Here is a 22153-nt window from a genome sequence, read left to right on the forward strand (position 1 = left end):
TTTGTGTGTTCTGTGTGAAAAGCTATGGCTTGCATGTCACAAGTGGAGAGCGAAAATCCTAGGCAGTAACGTAAGTTTATATACTCTTAACCCTAAAACTGGAAGTATTAATTTTTTTCTGACTGAGATAATAAATTTGAGTTTTACTTTATGAGCTGTGATGAGCTGTGATTCAGTACAATTTTTAACTTCCCGTAGGGCAAGTTATAGTAATCGCAAAAAAATTGAAAATGAAAATTTTCATATATTTTTGCGTTTCAAAGGTTTCTGAATATTTTGGCATACCTTAGAAAAAATTTATGTATGTGTGTGTGTGCATGTGTGTGTGTGTGCGGATACAAATTTTCGTCGACGATTTCGGAAACAACAATCAACCGATTTGAATAATTCAAAAAACATTCGATTTATATCGATAAGAAGACGTGCTGATTAGTTTTTGACGAAGGCAGGTGTAGCCGTTCCGAGATACGGGGCAAAAAGTGCCGAAAACGGTAACTCAGTTTTTAAGAGAACGGAGCGTCCAATTTTAAAAATTCAAAAAACATTTTATTTGTATTGAGTTGAAAAATTGATCAAATTTTCATGAAGGCTGGTTTAGCGGTTTGGGAGATCTAGTGGAAAAAGTAAAAATAAATGCCATTTGGCGATCAAAAATGATCATTAGACATATGCACATCAAATTAGCAGATATTTTATAGAGATTTTAACAATGAGTATAAATTTTGTTTACATTCCTATGGGTTTCGTACCAATGTTATCCGTTAGACGGCGACGCGGCGCTTACGCGCTTTGACACTTTGACTCTATGCAGTAAAAACAGTACGATTGCTTTGAAAAACAGTTCAGAATTTCCAAAGTATGGCAAAATAAAGAAAACATATTTTTAAAAAAAAAGTATTTTTTTGACAAATTTATAGTATCTCAAAAATCTAATTTTTTCGAAATATTTTTTTCATCAATGTTAATCTTTTTAAAAAAATAAGAATTTTTGGTACGGGAAGTTCCAGCACGATGCCATGCGCACCACTAGTTTCTAGCTACTTTGAAACTTTTCTTTATTGCGTTTTTGGTGTTTGATCTACTTTCTAAACATTTTCTTTCATTTAATGTTTAAGTCAGAGCTTTCTATTTTTTTTTCATGCAAGTTGTTAATTAACTACATTATTAACATCCCGTAGGGTAAGTTATAGTAATGGGCCAAAAATCGAAAATGAAAATTTTTGCATATTTTCACGTTTCAGAGGTTTCTGAACATTCTGGATTGAATTTTCTGCATACCTCAGAAAAAAACGGTTGTGTATGTGTGTGTGTGCGTATGTGTGAAGACAATTTTTCGTCAACGATTTAATGGTTCAAAAACCATTCGATTCCTATGATGAGGAGACATGCTGATTAGTTTTTGACGAAGACAGGTGCTGCGGCTTAAGAGATATGGAGCAAAAAGTGCTAAAATTATCAGTTTTTAAGAGAACGGATCAACCTATTTGAATGATCCAAAAAACATTCGATTTGTATTATTGGGGAGTAATGGTGCATTTTGGCAAAGGCAGGTCCGGCCGTTTCGGAGATATGGAGCTAAATGTGCAAAAAATGTTAGATTTTGAGAGAACTAATGCATCCGATTTGAATGATTTAAAAAACTTTCTACTTGTATTGACGAAACGATTGCTTTTGGAGCAAAAAATTCTTTTCATTTTTTTTTAATATAATTTTTTTTTTTGAATATCAAAAAACAATTTGGATTTCAATTCTAATTTTAACTAAAGTTCTAAACATCGCTTATATATTTCAAATGAATAATTTTAACTTCGCAATTCAGTTTATGTAATACTTAGAAATATTAGACAATATGTTGTTCAATTTAAATCCTATTGATTAAGTTTTGTTTATTTACTTTTTATAAAATAAGAATAATGAAAGTTACATTATTCATAATAATCTATTTAAAAACATTTAATATTCCTCGAATATTATATAAATATACGGGAAGTTCCTGCAATTTGCCTTAAGGCACGATGCCATACACCACTAGTTTTCTTTTTATCTTCTCGGAGGAGAAGTGTATGGTTTCATTTGTGTGGGCCAAATTTGGAGAAAATTTGTGTGTGTGCGTATGTGAGCCGATTTTTGACCTTTTGTCGACGTTTTTTTGAAAACGATATGACAGATTTCCAAAAATTAGCCACGATCGGCCAAGTCGTTTATGTTATTGGCAGAAAAGTGTAAAATTTTTTGTCCACGTTTTAGGCCACAATTTTGAATCTAAATAAGAGCTGAAAACTTAAACAATTTGTTTTTTAACAATATTAAGTTTCTTTTAACTACCCGTAATGGGCCAAAAATTGAAAATGAAATTTTTTGCATATCTTCTCGTTTTGAATGTTTCTGAACATTTTGGCATATCTCAGAAAAAATGGATGTGTGTGTGTTTTTGTATGTTCGCATTTTTTCGTTCACGTTTTCGGGCGCACGATCAACCGATTTGAATGGTTCAATAACATTCGATTCCTATTGTTAGGGAGATGAGCTGATTAGTTTTTGGCAAAGGCAGGTCCAGCAGTTACAGAGATAAAGAGCAAAGAGTGCAGAAAATAGAAATCGGGTTTTTGAGAGAACGAAGCATCCGATTTGAATGATCTAAAAAACATTCAATTAGTAATGATTGGGAGAAGTGTTTATTAGTTTATGGCAAAGGCAGGCCCAGCCATTTCAAAGACACGGAGCTAAATGTGTGAAAAATGGCAGATTTTGAGAGAACTAAGCGTCCGATTTGAATGATTCAGAGAACTTTCTGCTTGTCTTAACAAAATAATTGATTTTTAAAAAAAAAATTTGTTACAACTTTTTTTTTCCAAAAAAACTTTTCTTGTATATCGAAAATAATTCAGATTTCATTTTTAGTTCTGACTATAGTTCTAATATACTTTAAACAAATAATTACAACTTTGCAATTCAGTTTATATAATTCTTATAAATATTAGACAATGTTACAATATTTATAATAATCTATTTGAGAACATTCAATATCCTCGAACATTTCGTTACGGTACGGGAAGTTCCAGCAATTTGCCTTAAGGCACGATGCCACACACCCCACTAGTTCAATATAAATTTTATAAGAAATCACAACAATTGTGAAAACTTAAATAATCATAATTTACTATTAAGAATTAAGTTTATAATTTTCTAGGCACATGTATCCTTCAAAAATACAATATAAAATATTTCAAAACAGTTGCATCCGATGATTAATTTCAAAAATCTTTCAAAACATAAAATCTATCCGGTCACAAATGTCATATATTTCTAACTCTTTTACATTTTGAAATCATATTTATTCCATTTTCTTCTCAACTGACAAACAAAAAATATCCATACTGAAGCTTTAAACAAAAACAAATGATTATTTGTGCGTTATTTGATTTTTTAGAATTTTACGTCAATTTGATTAACACTCAAAATTGATCAGTCTTAAAGGCAGCAATTAACAAAAAAACGTTAATGGGTCACAATACGGAACCAAAAGAACTAGAAATAATTTTGTAATCGATAGTAAATTTTGTTATTTATAAGTCAACCTGACATATCTTCAAAATACTTAGGTAAGTGTTACTTACATTATATGCATAGCGTAATATTTATTTTTTTGAGAAATTATATAAGCTCCAAATGTTTTCGTGAATTCTTTAAAGGAATATTGTGTTTTAATGTTTCGTAAAAGACATTTTCAAATCCGACAAATAATAATTAAGATCTGTATAAAAAGAGAATAAAATATTAAAACAATGGTGATCATGAAATGCTGAAACAAAATTGTTAAAATAATTTTAACAGAAAAAAGGGTAAATAAGACACAATTAAATATTAGAACTGTCGAAAGAAAAATCATAAGCAAATTGGCATATTCAGAAATATTGTAGAACCTTTGGGCTTTTGGTCGTAGAAAATCCTGTAGTGGTAGTAAATTAAAAAGTTGTAACCTAGGCCGTCAATCGTATTAAATGAATTTGCAAGCTTAAAAATTGGTTTCCTTATAGTCAAATTTCTTGCTTTATGATAGAAATCAAGATTATTTGTTACAAAGATTAAAAATTTAGCAAAATTATACAGGGAAGAACGTGGGCTAGCACCAACTAGTCCCGGGTTCGCTGGTTCGATTCCCGCTACCGCCATAGCCCGACATCAGGCAACTTTGATGTCAAATTTCCACTTGAGGTTATAAATCTCAAATATAGCCTCAAGTGAAAATTGCCTCTAGTGGGTCTGGTTGCATATATATAATAACCAGTTGTCGTAGGGCCGTAATATTTTAGTATGATCTAGAAAACTATGGTATCTACCGTCAAAAAAATAATCATAAAAATCGTCGAAATTTTTTTTTTTAAAACTTTATTACAAGAAAACGGCCCGGCCGATCTCTACCAAAAACTAATCAGGTCGATTCCCAACCAATATCTTTCGAACGATTTTTGAATTTTCAAAATCGATTCAGAATTGCGGGCTAAAACGTGGACGAAAAACTTTTCACTTCTCTGCTATTTACGAAGAAACGGCTTGGCCGATCATCGCACAAATAATAGTCCTCATCGAGATACATCGAATGGCTTTTAAATTTTTGAAATCGGTCCAGCCGTTTTTGAGAAAACGGCGATTTACGGCAAAAAATTTGTTGGTGCACACGCACACACACACACACATACTTTTTCCAAATTTGGTCTCATTCGATTCAGAATGGCTTGAAACGTCGAGAAAACATAAAATTAGCGAATCGGATTTTTTGATGAAAACATAAACTTCTCCTCCGGGAAGTTAAAAATGTCAGCAAATACTTCGAGTATAGTTAATTAGTCATAATTGGATTGGACAACTACTGGGCTGCCATCCATTCAAAAATCCATATAATAAAGTCATAACAATTACTGAATGTCCTAAGTGTGACAGATTGTAATTAAAAAAAACGGGAAAAGTAAGAATGTTAAATAGTCATATGGACAACGAACTGAGGAAAAATATATTCTTACCCATTTTTTTTTGTAATATATTTTTTAAGGATGAACTGAATTTTGAATTAAGAACTCTTATCATGAAGCCAGTTTTAGAAAACTTAAATCCAAGTGTGAAATGAATATGCCTATCTTAATTTAAGTTTTTGATGCTTAGATATTTAGAAATAGAAGTCAATATATATGGGATGTTATATATAGTTAGAGAGTTGAATTGTTGAACTCACTATTTGTTTTATGCATAGCTCAATGAGCACAAGATTATTAGAATTGAACCAATCTGAAAGTTATGACTAAATTTAATCTGTTATTTACTTACTTGACTATTGATTTGTCAAGCTCAATGTAGAAATCAGCAATTACAATAATAAATTATTAGTGTTCTCTTGGAACCTCACTTTGTGAGTGCTTTCTACTTTTTAAACTATTTCTTTCATCTTTCCTTATTTTGCCTTAAAACACCATTAATCTGTATCATTTGGCATTTACAAAACGAAATTTTTTACCATATAATTTTATTACTTAATAATCTTTGAAACATAATCCAGAAACTAACTTCTTGCACCCGAAAAAAAAAGGTATAGAAATTTTACAAAACAAACAATAAACGTTTTGCGCATGTTATTTTTATTTTAATAATATTATTTTTCCAGTCCTTTCATTAACTTATTTATTCTAATATTATAGTTTATGAAGTTTGTGAATATTACTAATGTTGTCCGATATCTTTTAATTTATTATTCATAATATTATTCCAAACTGAGACGTTAAGCTAGGTGAGTAGAAGAAACCATTGTAGGGTTTTTACATTTGTTTCATCCAAGACCAAATTTGTTTGGAAATAAAAAAACCAAAGGCTAAAGTTCGCTTTTTCCTATATTATTATTATGGCAATTCTTCAATTAGCCGTGTAAGATCTTTCTGGAATTATTTTCTTTGTATAAATAAATTCACTTCTTACTAATTTATCTTTTTTTTAGAATGCAATGCGATGCAGATATGAGGCAGTGAGTGATCTTTCGCTCCCACAAAGATTTGTTTTCAATTTGCGATGAGTGGTGACGCGTCCAAAGATCCAGCCCTGCCGATCCAAATTAGTACCAAATCCTTACCGCTTATTTCTGCTGATGATTTTTGCAATCAGAATGGAGACGGTAAGCAAATATTACATAGATCTTTAAAATTAAGGTGACTATACGACCCGGTTTAGTCGGGACAGTCCCGGATTTCTAGCTTGTGTCCCGGGTATTTCTACAAGCAATATTTGGCCCGGATTGGGTCTTTTGTTTCGGATTTAGATCTTTTGTCCAGGATTTAGATGTTTTGTCCCGGATTGTCCCGGTTTTGCTTTTTTTAATTAAGAAAAATTATAGAAATAAACAAATCTGTGCAAATATTTTTAAATTAATTATGAAGAAAATTTAGTAAAATTTTATACAAGGCTCAAAAGCAAAAAAAAACTGATGGATCGAAAAATGTAAGATATAATATTATGTCATAGATAAAGAAGTATTATATATAATCGAATAATAAAGTTCTTACTAAACGCAATTGTGATTTTAAAAAATTGATTCATATAAAAAGACTGTTTTTTGTATCCTTAAATTACTTTAAAGCATCTCCCTCCTCCGTCCCGGATTAGCATAACTAAAAGTTGTCGCCCAATTTTGACTTGAAAAATATGGTCGCCTTATTTAAAATACATTTCCAGAATTCACGAATTAATCTTAATGGGTATGCATCAAACAAAATTCTTTGTTCAGATGTTTAATATACTAAGGGGCACAACTAGTGTAACCGCCGAAAAAAAGGTGATTTTTGGGAATTTTAAAAAAAAACTGCTTTATCAATCATTTCAAAATTTTAGGAATATATTTATACATGTTTTAGGAGTATTTAGTAAAATTTTTGAAGGAAAAAATTAAATATTTTTTAAGTTGTCGTCGATCTTCAACGGCGCGACAAAAAAAAGGGCCTTAACTGCTGCAGTGATTCCGGCCTTCTACGTGGATGAAGTCAAAAAAAAAATTCTCGTTAAACTAGATAATATTGTCTGTAAAATGAACTACGATAAAAAAATAAATCAAAAATTGACAAAATGGCGGCGTTTTAAAAAAAAAAGTCGAATTTTACCCAAAATTTTGGTCGTTTTTCGACTGCCAAAATTCGATTTTTGATCCGATCATCCGATTCATTTTACGGAGAACTATACAAAGAACATGTAAAAAAAATTGATAGTGATTGGATCATCCGTTTTTGAGTAATCTCTGCAGCAATTTCGAAAAATGCTGTTTCAAGAAAAACGTGTTTAAAGATAAAATGATCGTTGTACATATACATATACTTTTTAAATGGCTGTAACTCAAAAACTATTTGAGATATCGATTTGAAATTTTAATATGTTATTTTTAAAGGTGTAATCTACCGAAATATAATCAACAAAAATCGATTTTTTCAAAATTTCACACTAGTTGTGCCTCTTAAGCCAAACCTCCAAAAGAATGTGTACATCATAGATTAGGCAATAATGGTGTACATATTGGAGTGAATAATTTTCAATACTGAAATTGATACTTGATAATTGATTGATGAAATCATATTCTTAGTAATTCAAATTTACTCTTTATTTGTTTCTTTCCCATTCGAAGAAAGATCAAAAGTTTGCAATTATCCCAAGAGTATTCCAAGCAAGACCGATCAAATCCCGCCAACTCCTCAACAGAAATTGTCAGAAGCTGCGATAGCTGTTCGGAAATCTCAAAGCAATGCCACAAACCTGATTGTCAACAATAAAAGTTACCCAGTGGCCGCTTCTGTAGTTCTTACTGATAGCGAAAGTGGAGAAGATGGATCAACGGATTCGGAAAACGATGGTGAGGATGCGCAGGAAGAAGTTGTTACGCCTACTGCAGCAGGAAATAACACCTTGGTGAGAGTTTTAAAGCAGCAAGAACGATAATATAGATATAGGATATAATTAACTTCCAGTAGGGCAAGTTATAGTAATCGCAAAAAAATCGAAAATGAAAATTTTTATATATCTTTACGTTTCAGAGGTTTCTGATCATTTTGGCATACCTTAGAAAAAATGGATGTATGTGGGTGTGTGTGTGTTTATGTGTATGTGCGTGTGTGTATGTATGTGCGGATACAAATTTTCGTTGACGATTTCGGGAACACGGATCAACCGATTTGAATAATTCAAAAAACATTCGAGTCGTATTGATAAGGAGACGTGCTGATTAGTTTTTGGAGAAGGCAGGTCTAGCCGTTCCGAAGATACGGGGCAAAAAGTGCCGAAAACGATAACTCAGTTTTTAAGAGAACGGAGCGTCCGATTTGAATAATTCAAAAAATCATTTCACTTGTATTGACAAGATGAAGAATTGATCAAATTTTCATGAAGGCCTAGCGGTTTCGGAGATCTAATGAAAAAAGTAAAAAAATGCCATTCGGCGGTTAAAAATGATCATTAGACATATACACATTAAATTATCAGATATTTTGCAGAGATTTTAACAATAAGTATAATTTTTTTTACATTTCTATGGGTTCCATACCAATGCTTATGCGTTAGACGGCGGCGCGGCACTTGCGCGCTTTGACATTTCGTCTCTATGCAGTTAAAGCAGTACGATTGCTTTGAAAAAAAGTTCAGAATTTCCAAAATATGCCAAAATGAAGACAAAATTTTTCTTTTCAAAAAAAATTCGTTTCAAAAAAAAAATTTTTTTTTTCAAAAAAAATTTTTTTTTAAAAAAAAAGTAACTTTTTGTCAAATTTATAGTTTCTCAAAAATCTAATTTTTCGAAGTAATTTTTTTTCAAAAATGTTAATCGTTTTTAAAAAAATAATAATTTTTGGTACGGGAAGTTCCAGCAAAATTTGCCTTAAGGCACGATGTCTTAATTGCCTTAAGACAGAATTCCACTTACAGCTAGTTGTAGATATAAATTACATACCCCTTGTATGTCCTAAGTGCGTGTTGTTCGCAAAGTTAAATAGCCGAGTGTTTAAGATGGTGTACTCCTATAGATTCACCTGAGTTCATAGAAAATTAAGTGATTTTTAACTTCCCGTAGGATAAGTTATAGTAATCGTCCAAATATCGGAAATCAATTTTTTGCATATCTTAACGTTTCAGAGGTTTCTGAACATTTTGGCGTATGTACTTTAGAGAAAATAAAAGTATGTATGTATGTGTGTGTTCTTGTCCACTGTTTCAATTGATTGATTGATTAAAATTAAAATAGTATTCGGTTCCTACTGATAGTGAGGCGTACTGATTAGTTTTTGGCAAAGACAGGTTCAGTCGTTTCAGAAGTACGGAGCAAAGGGTGCAGAAAATGGAATTTAATTTGGAGAGAACAGTATCTGATTTGAATCATTTAAAAAACATTCGATTTATAAATTGACGAAAAAGTAATCATGACATCTCCATATAATTATATATAATTATATGGAGATGTCATGATTACTTTTTCGTTCAAAAGTGCAAAAAATGGCAGTTTTTGAGAGAACGAAGCATCTAATTTGAATGATTCGGATTTTAAATTTAATTTAAGATAAAACTCTAAAGCTCACCTATATAACATGTACTATAAAATAAATAATTATAACTTTTTGGTTTATTTATTATTTATTTGTTGGCATGTGAATATATATAAACGTCGTCATCCAATTTAAAAGCTCTACAAAATACGAATAATGAAAGTTACAGTATTTATATTAATTTATATGACAATATTTAATATTTCTTGAATATTTTCATAACAATAAGGGAAGCTCCAGCAATTTGACTTAAGACACGATGCCATGCACCACTAGTTTCGTTGTACATTATTTTGAACATTTAATATATCTGATAAATTGAATAAATAAAATCATAAATATTCTAAATTTGTCTTAAGGATATCAATTGAAAATCGAAATATATTGTGATTAGTTTTTAGTGAAAAAAGGAAATTTTGTTTTTGAAATAAGCTCATGAATTTTTTTATCACAATTTTAAAAGTTGCTAAATCTTAATTTTTTCTGATTAGGTCGATTATTTAAACATATCGTATGTGTGCAGCTTTTCTTAAGGCAAAATTCTACTCACGATTAGCTTAGTTCAAAATTCATTTCAAAATCGTTAAATATTTTTGGGTAAAATTCTACACTTCATTCAGTGGAAAATTTTATTATAATAATAAAAATAGTAATAGTAATTTATTCAACATTAACAGAAACATTGTTAAATTGAAATAGAAATCACAATTTTTCTATAAGAACATTAATATATAATATTTTAAAACTAAATCCTTCGACATTTTTTTTTTCTTAATAATCTTTGAAATACATTCCAAAAACTGTTGTATCTCAAGGGGATAAAATGTCATTTATTAACTTTCCCTAGGGTAGTTATAGTAATGGACCGAAAATCAAAAATGAAAATTTTTACATATCTTCACGTTTTGAAGGTTTTTGAACATTTTGGCATACCTTAGAAAAAATGTATGTGTGTGTATATATGTGTGTATGTGTATTTTGTGTGCCCGCATTTTTTCGTTCACGTTTTCGGGCGCACGGATCAATCGATTCGAATGGTTCAAAAAACATTCGATTCCTATTGATAGGGAGATGTGCTGATTAGTTTTTGACAACCGCAGGTCCAGTCATTTCGAAGATACAGAGAAGCAAGCGTCCGATTTGAATGATTCAAAGTGATTCAAAGAACTTTCTGCTTGTTTCAACAAAATAATTGCTTTTGCAAATGTAGTTTCAATTTTTTTTTTCAAAGGAAAATTTTTTTTTCAATTTTTTTTTTTTGTATTTGTATATCGAAAATAATTCAGATTTCAATTTTAATTCTGACTAAAATTGTAATATACTTTAAACAAATAATTTTAGCTTTGCAATTCTGTTTATATAATTCTTATAAATATTAGACAATGTTTTATTGCTTTAAAAACATTTAATATTCTTCGAATTCCATTTCGTAACGGTACGGGAAGTTCCAGCAATTTGCCTTAAGGCACGATGCCAGACACCACTAGTTTATTCCCTTATCGTTAAGCAGTTTTTAACTTCCCTTGGGGTAAGTTATAGTAATGTAATCGCAAAAAATCAAAAATTATTTTTTTTTCTTCTTATCTTTACTCCTACCGAATAAAGGAATTATGGATTTTATTGATAATTCGATTCTTAAGCAACCTTATCCTATATATAGTTTTAACGTTTCTACAATCTGCTAATAGATATAACACTTACATCAGTTATTTTTTAGATAACTCCTGTAACTACACGCAAACCAAGCACAGATTTGCGCGAAGTCGTTGACAAAGCGTTAAATAAAAAAAAGCAGCGTCAAAGGCAAGAAAAAAAGTAAAACCAAAGAAAAGGAAAAAGAAAAAGATGCTGCTGCAGCAGCAAATAAGAAAAAGAAACGCAAAAAGTATTAACAGTTTTAGAGTACAATTTTAGTAAGGGATTATTGATGTTTTGTGAAAATTTCAGGCCCAACGTCACTATATGCACTTCCAACTGTCGGTATGAAGTCATCAGGAGAACTGCTGCCAAATTTGGTTTACGAGAGGTAATTATAAATGAATCATTTATATTCATATAATAAAATGAAATATATATATATATACTAGTTGACCCGGCAAACGTTGTTTTGCTAAGTAAGATATATTCTAAACAATTTCTAGAGAATCAAAAAAAATAATACTTTAAGTGCATAAGGATGTGTTGTTTGAATACTATAAATCCTATTAGTTTGTCTATATTTTATCATTATCAAACTGGAAGTTTTATACACTTTCTGTAGAAAACATGGTATAATCCAATTCAAGTCATTTTTGGTCTTTCGACTTATTGATTACATTTCAAGTTTTTCAGATTCTTTTTTGATTCAGGATTTTGTGTATAATTGTAAATAATACTACTGAGCTTATACAAAATTTTCAAATTTTTGCGAGGAGAGAGGAGAGATAGAAAATAAATGAAGTATTTCTTCTTTGACCTGCTTTTTGAAAAGTTTCAAGTAACATTCGATGAATTGAAGTAAATTTAATAAAAAGTATATATGTAGAGCAGGTGTGATAAACCAAATTTCTCAGATCGATACCTAAACTATTTTTCCTACCACCCTCTACTAAAATAGGCACCATTATCAACTTAATAGAGATCATGCTATACTATTGTCTCATAACAAATTTTTTGAAAAACAACCTCTCATTAGTATCACAAATCTTAAGTAAAAATTCTTATCCTCAATATTTGATCCAATCCATAACCAAAAACAGAATTTTATACCTCCAAAACCGTCATAACTTTTTAACTGGAAAACCAAACCGCGAAAATTACGTCGGAACTATTACCTTACCCTTCATAAACGATCTATACTACGCATGGGAAAAAATTTTCATTAAACATAATATTAGAGTAATCTTTACCTCAGATTCACACTCTTTGAACATTATTCACTAAATAAAAATCTAAATTCGAAGCGAAAATTTTAAGTAATTTTGTATACAAATTAAATTGTCTAAATTGCCAAGGATTTTACATTGGCGAAACTTAGAAATAATTCAAAAAATAAAAATCAGTATAAAACAATGCTTTCAGATCACATTAATATCTTTCAACATTACATTGATTTTCTGAGTCTCGATGAAAACTGAAAGTAAATTAATAGAGCTGTTTTTCTAATTGCTCCAGTTTTTTTTCACTTGGTGATATTGCCTGACTCAACTCATTTTAATATATATATATATATATATATATATATATATATAATTATTTCTTCTAAAGAACATCTTATTTATTTTGATAAGTAAACAATCTCGATTTCCTTTTCAGGTTGGCGAAGACGATCTATGGAATCTCTACTGGACTGATTTGAGTATAACTGTAGAACGTGCCAAAGATATGAAAAGATTTCAAAAAATCAATCATTTTCCTGGAATGTTAGAAATATGCAGAAAGGATTTATTAGCAAGAAATTTAAACAGAATGGCAAAATTGTTTCCCAAGGAATATAATATATTTCCAAAAACTTGGTGCCTGCCAGCCGAGTGAGTGAGAATATTTTGATATTAAAAAAACGAAAACAAATGTACTTGATTTTGTTCATTTATAAAGTTCCAACTAGGACCAAATATTTTCAACTTTTATAATATAAGTGTTATAATGCATAAAAGTATTAATACTAATGTGCAAACATTTCAAATGTTCAAATAATACAAAAAAAACAGTAATTTACTTCCGATTGCGTTCTTTGTTACTTGGGTCCTTTTTAATAGTTAGGTTTTATGTGTAAAACCGCTGATCAAACATCAAGAAACATAGCATTTTGACAGTTTTTACTACCAATTTATACGAAGAAAGCACCGTAACATACCGATACCGTAACATTTCTATTTTATCGGAGATTTCGCTCCATAGAGTCGCTGAGTAACTCGGCAAATTTCTAAATATTACAATTTGGACCAAATTGAAATGTATATTTAAAGGATTGTAATGATCAAACAAGGCCATCGCGATTTCTAAATCTAAATTTCAATTATTATCAAATCGATTTTATACACATATTGGGAAAGGTTTTGCAACTTGCCTCAAGGCAAATGCCGCTCACAAGCTTTATACATATATTGTCAATTAACAATGTTTTCTTTATTTTAAGTCTATCAGAGGCCATGACTTACAGTCGAAGTCACAAATATCGAACATATATTTTAAAGCCAGACACTGGTAGCCAAGGACGTGGCATATATCTTACAAAGAATCTGAAAGATATTAAACCCTACGATAGGATGATATGTCAACTGTATATATCGAGGGTAAGTCATTTGATTGGATTTATTTATCCATATATTTTAATACTATCTTTATATTTATTTCTAATATGTTGAATGCAGAAGCATATTCTAAACGATTTAAAGTTAATATACGAAGTTAATACTTGAAATATAATATAAAAATATTTTACTTATTTAATAAAATTCCAATATTACAATAGAAGGAAATATCACAATTCAATTGCAACAATTGTAAAACGAAGCAGCTTTATTATTATATTATTTATAATATATTTGAAATTGTTATATTTATATTTATAATTTGTAGCATGTTGTTGTAATTGAAGTCTTTGTAAGAATTAATACAGACCCTAAATTGTTAGACAACACCTAGACTATCTGCTTGTCTAGTTTTCTTTCAAAGCAAATAAATGTTTCATCTTTTACTAAAGATTTTCGTGAAGGGTGGCACTCAAATGAGACTATTCTCAATTTTTTGTGAGCCTCGCATTCACTTGCTGGGCCGATGATAATCTAAATAAAATATTCTTTAAGTTAACGTCATTTTACACAAACAGTTATACACCTGGACTACCCCTTTGTCACTCTAGTTTTCCTCAGATTTCCGTGGATTTCCTTTTTCGATCGAATAAAACCCGAAGTTCAAGTACTTATCGCATGTAGGAATAGATGTCGATGCTGTGTTTACTTTGTGGAATTCATACGCTGGCCGGCCCCAAAATACAGACCCTATATTGTTAGGCAACGCCTCGACTTCCTGTTTGTCTCTCGAAAGATCATACTTCACAGAATCATTTCTGTAGTATACGACCCGGAAGTGCAAGAGTGTAGTGAAATTTCAAAGTTATTAGAAGCTAGTTTATTTTGAAGAATATTTTGTAAGTATTATTATAAGAAGATAAAAAAAATCTACAGTCAGGTGGGTGTCCCCACCACAGAGAATCCTAGGCATAAGCCTAGGAAATCTATAAAAAGGCTAGAAATCAAAAATAACAAACAAACAATGGTACGCAGTAAAAAGAATAAAAAAGAAAACAGGTTCCAGTCACTTACTGACCGAAGTGATATGGATACTGATCTTGAACTTGAAGAATTTACAAAAGTTAAGTCAAGAAAGCGTGGCCAAAAACAGGAAACAATGGAAGTCATACAGGGGAATAATGACACGAAACCTATAGCAGAAAAGGTACCACCAATAATAGTAAAACATAACTTAGACCTCAGGGCTATAAACTACATCAGAGACGTTACGAAAGTTAATTTTACTATACAATATATTAAAACGCATACCCATAAATTATACTAAGACACTAGTAGATCATAACAAGATAAAGAGTACATTAAGAGATTGCAGTTACCAGTTTTATACGTATTCCACTTAAAAAACAACAAAGAAAATCACACTAACAGGCTTACATCCAGCAATTACTGAATTAGAGGTATTTGAATTACTGAGTGTACGAGGTATTCTTGTGCAAAAGGTCATACAATTAAAGAAAACCTATTCTGATGGACAAAACATAATCTACCAATTTATATAATTTTGCTTGACAAATCGCAGGATATGCCAAAAGTAAAAGAAATAACGAACTTAAATGGTCACATTATTAAATGGGAAATGTATAAGGCAAATTTCAAAATCCTACAATGTCATAAATGTTCAAGTTTTGGACATACGTCTTACTCGTGCGATATGAAATATAGATACATTAAATGCACAAAAGCACATTCTCCTGGCTGCTGCCAAAAATCATCAGAAGAAAAGCCCCAGTGCGTTAACTGTAAAGACTATCACCCAGCAAACTATTCAAAGTGTACCTCCTTACTGAATTACAAGGCTAAAAAACAACAGATTCATGCAGCCATTGAACCTAAACCTATGACAAGAAGCTATTCTGAAACACTGAAGCCGAGAGATGCCAGACACACTGTCCAGATGGAACTACCAAAATTCCAAGCTATTCCTGAACAAAGAAGTACACCATCAATTTCATCTAATCAAGATCCTGATTTTAACTCCATCGAGGGCATTTTTGCTGCAATAAGTCAAATCAAGTTGCTTTTTTCAGATCCTGAGGTAATAAAAATTTTCAGGGAACTTTATGCACTTACAAAGACTATAAATACTAACATGACATGCAATGAAAAATATACTACAATTTTAAACTTTCTTACTAAATGCCCATAATTGACAAGTATGGAATAAAAATAATGTTTTTTAATTCAAATGGAATAAAAAATAACATTGATGAACTCAAACGATCGTTACAATGGACCTAGACATCGTGTTAATAAATGAGACTCACTTAAAACCCACTGACAAATTATACATGAACGACTACAAAATATACCGGAATGACAGAAACATGACGGGATGGGGTGGTACAGCAATAATTATAAAAGCTAGTATCAGACATGAAGAACTACCGTTACTATCTGTAAAACACTCTGAAATTACTGCTATAAATGTGTTCAATAGAGGACGTAAAATAACTATTGTCTCCATATATGTTCCTTCTGCAAAACTATTGCATGCAGACTTACATAAAATATTTAACTTAAATCCAAGAGTTATTGTAGCTGGTGATTTTAATGCGCAACACATAATGTGAAATTGTAAATATAATAACACAAACGGACTCAAACTATTAAGTACTTAAACAAAAATCATAATACCATTCAACTACATTATCCTCAGACTCCAACTAGATTTCCTGCGATACCAAATCAAGACCATAGTACAATAGATTTAGCCCTTACAAAAAATCTATCTATTCTTTCTGAACCTATAACCAAATCTTTATTTAACTCAGATCATAATCCAGTCTTTATAAGTATCTCAAACCCACTTGACGACAATCCTCAATCCTACAAAAATGTTTTAGATTATAATAAAGCCAATTGGCTGCTCTATAAGAAAATAATAAATGATAATATATGTCACACTAGACAAATCGACAACAATGATAGTATAGATCAAGCTGTAAAACACCTAACAACTACTATTACTGATGCCATAAGTAAAACCATTCCATTGCGAAAGTTCACTTCAACACAAACAATTAGTTTACCTTTGGAAATTATATCCAAAATTAAATTAAAAAATCAAATTAAAAAGTTGTGGCAAAAATCAGGTGCCACGTTCCTCAACGAACATTTAAACAGGCTTACTAGAATAATTACTGAGGACATTAGGGTTTATCGTAATAAAATATGGGCTGATAAACTAACAAATATTAACTATTATCCAAATAAAATTTGGTACACTGCAAAAAGACTGACCCAAACTTTTGCTCCCATACCATATTTACATACAAATTCCAATAACTTTGCAACAACGCCCGAACAAAAGGCCGAAATTTTAGCATCTAACTTCGAATTAGCACATCAGTACAATCTTTCTATTACTCAAAATGTTTTTGAACAGACTGTTAGTTCCAGTGTAAGACAATATATAAACAATACTTATAACAAAAATCACAAAATAGAGATAGTAACTGTTGCGGAAGTTATAAATATTATTAAGAAACTGTCTAATAAGAAAGCTCCAGGACCAGATGGTATACAGAACTTAGCAATTAAACAGTTACCTATTAAAGCCATTATTCTACTTACACGAATAACAAATAAAATTTTTAAAAATGGATACTTTCCTGTGTCATGGAAATGTTCTAATGTGGTACCAATATTAAAGCCAGGAAAACAACCAAATCCACCACAACGCTACAGACCTATAAGTCTATTAAATACAATAACCAAAGTAGTTGAAAAATTGCTGCTTGTTCGATTTAATAAATTTTTAAATGTTAATAATATCATACCAGAAACGCAATATGGTTTCAAACATGGGCATTCAGTTCTGCATCCACTAGCACAGCTAGTTGAAAATACTGTACTAAATTTCAACAAAAAGACACACACTGGTCTTGTACTAATAGATTTTGAAAAAGCTTTCGATACAATTTGGACAGATGGACTGTTGTATAAATTAATAAATTTACAATTTCCACATTACATAACAAAAGTCATCATTTCATATCTTAAAGATCGTACATTTCAGGTTCAAGTAAATAATAATCTTTCAAATCCTAAACGTATAGTAGCTGGAGTGCCTCAGGGATCCTTGCTAGGACCAACATTGTTTAACACATATATGTATATATATATATATATATATATATATATATATGATATCCCTACTGACAGCAAAACAAATACATTAACATTTGCGGACGATACTGCTGTGTTCACATCGTCAAAATCAGTAGCGGTGATAGCTAACAAGCTACAAAATCACATAGATAATATAGCAAAATATGCAGAAAAATGGCACATAAAAGTAAATCCCATAAAAACGGAAGCAATAATTTTTTGGAAAGGAAATAAGTTGAAAGAAAAGTCTATAGAAATAAAAATTTCAGGACAAAAAATTAAATGGACAGATGAAGTTAAGTACCTAGGAGTAACGCTTGATAGGAAACTTAACTTTAATACATATATAAAAAAGAAATTGGCGCAAACATATGGGCTTCTGAATCTTTTAAGACCATTATTGAACACAAAGAGTGTATTAAATATGCGTAATAAAAGAAGAATATATCTAACGCTGATCAGGCCATGTCTGATGTATGCTGCCCCAATATGGAACATGACATCGAGGACAAATATTAAAAAACTACAAATTTTACAAAACAAATCACTGAGACTAATACTGAACCTGATACGTGACCCACTACCGGACACTACTACTCAACAAAGCTCTTACACGAACAAGCAGACATACCGACTGTGATTAACCACATTAAGAAAATGACGGAAAACTTCTACGAAAAATGCAAAGACCATACCAATAATAATATTAGAACCCTCGGACAGTACACGCCTGATATCATATGGTACGGCAAATATCCAATGCCAAACTACATTCTGGACAACACAAATAAGAGTATCTAATAATTTAAAGAATGTAAATTAAATATATATTTAAAGATAGTGATTTTTTTTTGAAGAATGTTTGAACTTTCTTTTTTTTCGATCACAAACCATTATTTTATTTTTAAAACAAAATGTATAATTTAAAGTGGATAGTTTGTAGTATTAAATAAGAGTAAAATACTTTTAGTAGTAAACTCATAAATCATGGTTATTGTATATTATATTGTAATATATTGTAATAAAACAGAAATAAAAACTAAACTAAAAAACTGTTTGTCACTCTGGTTTCCCTTCAGAGCGAATAAATCTTTCGCCTTTTACTAAAGATTTCCGTGGAGGGGAGCACTCAAATGAGACTATTCTCAATTTTTTGTGAGCCTGGCATTCACTTGCTGGGCCGATGATAATCTAAATCAAATATTCTTGAAGTTAACGTCATTTTACACAAACAGTTATAGACCTGGACTACCCCTTTGTCACTCTAGTTTTCCTCAGAGCGAATAACCCTTTCGCCTTTTACTACAGATTTCCGTGGAGGGGAGCTCCTAAATGAGACTATTCTCAATTTTTTGTGAACCTAGCATTCACTTGCTGGGCCGATGATAATCTAAATCAAATATTCTTGAAGTTAACGTCGTTTTACACAAACAGTTATACACCTGGACTATCCCTTTGTCACTCTCGTTTCCCTCAGAGCGAATAAACCTTGCGCCTTTTACTACAGATTTCAGTGGATTTTCTTTTTCGAGCGAATAAAACCCGAAGTTCAAGTACTTATCGCATATAGGGATAGATGTCGCTGCTGTGTTTACTTTGTGGAATTCATACGCTGGCCGGCCCCAAAATACAGACTCTATATTGTTAAGCAACGCCTCGACTACCTGTTTGTCACTCTGGTTTCCCTTCAGAGCGAATAAATCTTTCGCCTTTTACTAAAGATTTCCGTGGAGGGGAGCACTCAAATGAGACTATTCTCAATTTTTTGTGAGCCTGGCATTCACTTGCTGGGCCGATGATAATCTAAATCAAATATTCTTGAAGTTAACGTCATTTTACACAAACAGTTATACACCTGGACTACCCCTTTGTCACCCTAGTTTTCCTCAGAGCGAATAAACCTTTCGCCTTTTACCACGGATTTCCGTGGAGGGGAACACTCAAATGAGACTATTCTCAATTTTTTGTGAGCCTGGCATTCACTTGCTGGGCCGATGATAATCTAAATCAAATATTCTTGAAGTTAATTCAGATTCCCTTCAGAGCGAATAATTCTTTCGCCTTTTACTACAGATTTCCGTGGAGGGGAGCACTCAAATGAGACTATTCTCAATTTTTTGTGAGCCTGGCATTCACTTGCTGGGCCGATGATAATCTAAATCAAATATTCTTGAAGTTAACGTCATTTTACACAAACAGTTATAGACCTGGACTACCCCTTTGTCACTCTAGTTTTCCTCAGAGCGAATAAACCTTGCGCCTTTTACTACAGATTTCCGTGGATTTTCTTTTTCGAGCGAATAAAACCCGAAGTTCAAGTACTTATCGCACATAGGGATAGATGTCGCTGCTGTGTTTACTTTGTGGAAATCATACGCTGGCCGGCCCCAATATACAGACCCTATATTGTTAAGCAACGCCTCGACTACCTGTATGTCACTCTGGTTTCCCTTCAGAGCGAATAAATCTTTCGCCTTTTACTAAAGATTTCCGTGGAGGGGAGCACTCAAATGAGACTATTCTCAATTTTTTGTGAGCCTGGCATTCACTTGCTGGGCCGATGATAATCTAAATCAAATATGCTTGAAGTTAACGTCGTTTTACACAAACAGTTATACACCTGGACTACCCCTTTGTCACTCTAGTTTTCCTCAGAGCGAATAAACCTTTCGCCTTTTACTACAGATTTCAGTGGATTTTCTTTTTCGAGCGAATAAAACCCGAAGTTCAAGTACTTATCGCATATAGGAATAGATGTCGTTGCTGTGTTGACTTTGTGGAATTCATACGCTGGCCGTCCCAAAAATACAGACCCTATATTGTTAAGCAACGCCTCGACTACCTGTTTGTCACTCTGGTTTCCCTTCAGAGCGAATAAATCTTTCGCCTTTTACTAAAGATTTTCGTGGAGGGGAGCACTCACATGAGACTATTCTCAATTTTGTGAGCCTGGCATTCACTTGCTGGGCCGATGATGATAATCTAAATCAAATATTCTTGAAGTTAACGTCATTTTACACAAACAGTTATACCACCTGGACTACCCCTTGTCACCCTAGTTTTCCTCAGAGCGAATAAAACCTTTCGCCTTTTACTACAGATTTCCGTGAAGGGAGCACTCAAATGAGACTATTCTCAATTTTTTGTGAGCCTAGCATTCACTTGCTGGGCGATGATAATCTAAATCAAATATTCTTGAAGTAATTCAGATTCCCTTCAGGGCGAATAAATCTTTCGCTTTTACTAAAGATTTCCGTGGAGGGGCGCACTCAAATGAGACTATTCTCAATTTTTGTGAGCCTGGCATACACTTGCTGGGCCGATGATAATCTAAATCAAATATTCTTGAAGTTAATTCAGATTCCCTTCAGAGCGAATAAATCTTTCGCCTTTTACTAAAGATTTAGTGAGAGGGGCGCAATCAAATGAGACTATTCTCAAGTTTTGTGAGCCCTGGCATTCACTTGCTGGGCCGATGATAATCTAATCAAATATTCTTGAACGTTACGTCATTCTACACAAACAGTTATAGACCTGGACTACCCCTTTGTCACTCTAGGTTTCCCTCAGGGCGAATAAACCTTTCGCTTTTACTACAGATTTCCGTGGAGGGGAGCATTCAAATGAGACTATTCTCAATTTTTGTGAGCCTGGCATTCACTTGCTGGGCCGATGATATCTAAATCAAATATTCTTGAAGTTAACGTCATTTTACACAAACAGTTATAGACCTGGACTACCCGTTGTCACTCTAGTTTTCCTCAGAGCGAATAACCCTTTCGCTTTTACTACAGTTTTCCGTGGAGGGGAGCACTCAAATGAAGACTATTCTCAATTTTTTGTGAGCCTGGCATTCACTTGCTGGGCCGATGATAATCTAAATCAAATATTCTTGAAGTTAATTCAGATTTCCTTCAGAAGCGAATAAATCTTTCGCCTTTACTAAGATTTCCGTGGAGGGGCGCACTCAAATGAGACTATTCTCAATTTTTTGTGAGCCTGGCATCACTTGCGGCCGATGATAATCTAAATCAAATATTCTTGAAGTTAATTTAGATTCCTTCAGAGCGAATAAAGTCTTTCGCCTTTTACTAAAGATTTTCGTGGAGGGGCGCACTCAAATGAGACTATTCTCAATTTTTTGTGATCCTGGCATTCACTGCTGGGCCGATGATAATCTAAATCAAATATTCT

General features: G+C 31.9%; 14 non-coding genes across 14 annotated transcripts; all 14 read left to right on the forward strand.

The window, feature by feature from the left end:
- The first annotated feature begins 14189 nt into the window (after positions 1–14189).
- On the forward strand, positions 14190–14311 carry LOC113364428. Its single transcript, XR_003366129.1, has one exon. It is a non-coding gene; the product is annotated as a U5 spliceosomal RNA (small nuclear RNA).
- Positions 14312–19018: 4707 nt separating this feature from the next.
- LOC113364367 lies at positions 19019–19137 on the forward strand. The gene has a single exon (XR_003366071.1). It is a non-coding gene; the product is annotated as a U5 spliceosomal RNA (small nuclear RNA).
- Positions 19138–19218: 81 nt separating this feature from the next.
- On the forward strand, positions 19219–19339 carry LOC113364433. The gene has a single exon (XR_003366133.1). It is a non-coding gene; the product is annotated as a U5 spliceosomal RNA (small nuclear RNA).
- Positions 19340–19630: 291 nt separating this feature from the next.
- On the forward strand, positions 19631–19749 carry LOC113364368. The gene has a single exon (XR_003366072.1). It is a non-coding gene; the product is annotated as a U5 spliceosomal RNA (small nuclear RNA).
- Positions 19750–19830: 81 nt separating this feature from the next.
- On the forward strand, positions 19831–19948 carry LOC113364444. The gene has a single exon (XR_003366144.1). It is a non-coding gene; the product is annotated as a U5 spliceosomal RNA (small nuclear RNA).
- A 36-nt stretch (positions 19949–19984) lies between these two features.
- LOC113364405 lies at positions 19985–20105 on the forward strand. Its single transcript, XR_003366107.1, has one exon. It is a non-coding gene; the product is annotated as a U5 spliceosomal RNA (small nuclear RNA).
- A 290-nt stretch (positions 20106–20395) lies between these two features.
- LOC113364369 lies at positions 20396–20514 on the forward strand. Its single transcript, XR_003366073.1, has one exon. It is a non-coding gene; the product is annotated as a U5 spliceosomal RNA (small nuclear RNA).
- A 294-nt stretch (positions 20515–20808) lies between these two features.
- On the forward strand, positions 20809–20928 carry LOC113364387. The gene has a single exon (XR_003366090.1). It is a non-coding gene; the product is annotated as a U5 spliceosomal RNA (small nuclear RNA).
- An 81-nt stretch (positions 20929–21009) lies between these two features.
- On the forward strand, positions 21010–21131 carry LOC113364451. Its single transcript, XR_003366150.1, has one exon. It is a non-coding gene; the product is annotated as a U5 spliceosomal RNA (small nuclear RNA).
- A 30-nt stretch (positions 21132–21161) lies between these two features.
- On the forward strand, positions 21162–21280 carry LOC113364406. Its single transcript, XR_003366108.1, has one exon. It is a non-coding gene; the product is annotated as a U5 spliceosomal RNA (small nuclear RNA).
- Positions 21281–21312: 32 nt separating this feature from the next.
- LOC113364436 lies at positions 21313–21433 on the forward strand. Its single transcript, XR_003366136.1, has one exon. It is a non-coding gene; the product is annotated as a U5 spliceosomal RNA (small nuclear RNA).
- A 76-nt stretch (positions 21434–21509) lies between these two features.
- On the forward strand, positions 21510–21630 carry LOC113364421. Its single transcript, XR_003366122.1, has one exon. It is a non-coding gene; the product is annotated as a U5 spliceosomal RNA (small nuclear RNA).
- Positions 21631–21859: 229 nt separating this feature from the next.
- Positions 21860–21976, forward strand: LOC113364452. The gene has a single exon (XR_003366151.1). It is a non-coding gene; the product is annotated as a U5 spliceosomal RNA (small nuclear RNA).
- A 31-nt stretch (positions 21977–22007) lies between these two features.
- On the forward strand, positions 22008–22127 carry LOC113364422. The gene has a single exon (XR_003366123.1). It is a non-coding gene; the product is annotated as a U5 spliceosomal RNA (small nuclear RNA).
- The last annotated feature ends 26 nt before the right edge of the window (positions 22128–22153 follow it).

Source organism: Ctenocephalides felis, unplaced genomic scaffold, assembly GCF_003426905.1.
Source record: "Ctenocephalides felis isolate EL2017-DRISC unplaced genomic scaffold, ASM342690v1 CF-g0.4_SCAFFOLD_00845, whole genome shotgun sequence".
Classification (NCBI taxonomy): domain Eukaryota; kingdom Metazoa; phylum Arthropoda; class Insecta; order Siphonaptera; family Pulicidae; genus Ctenocephalides; species Ctenocephalides felis.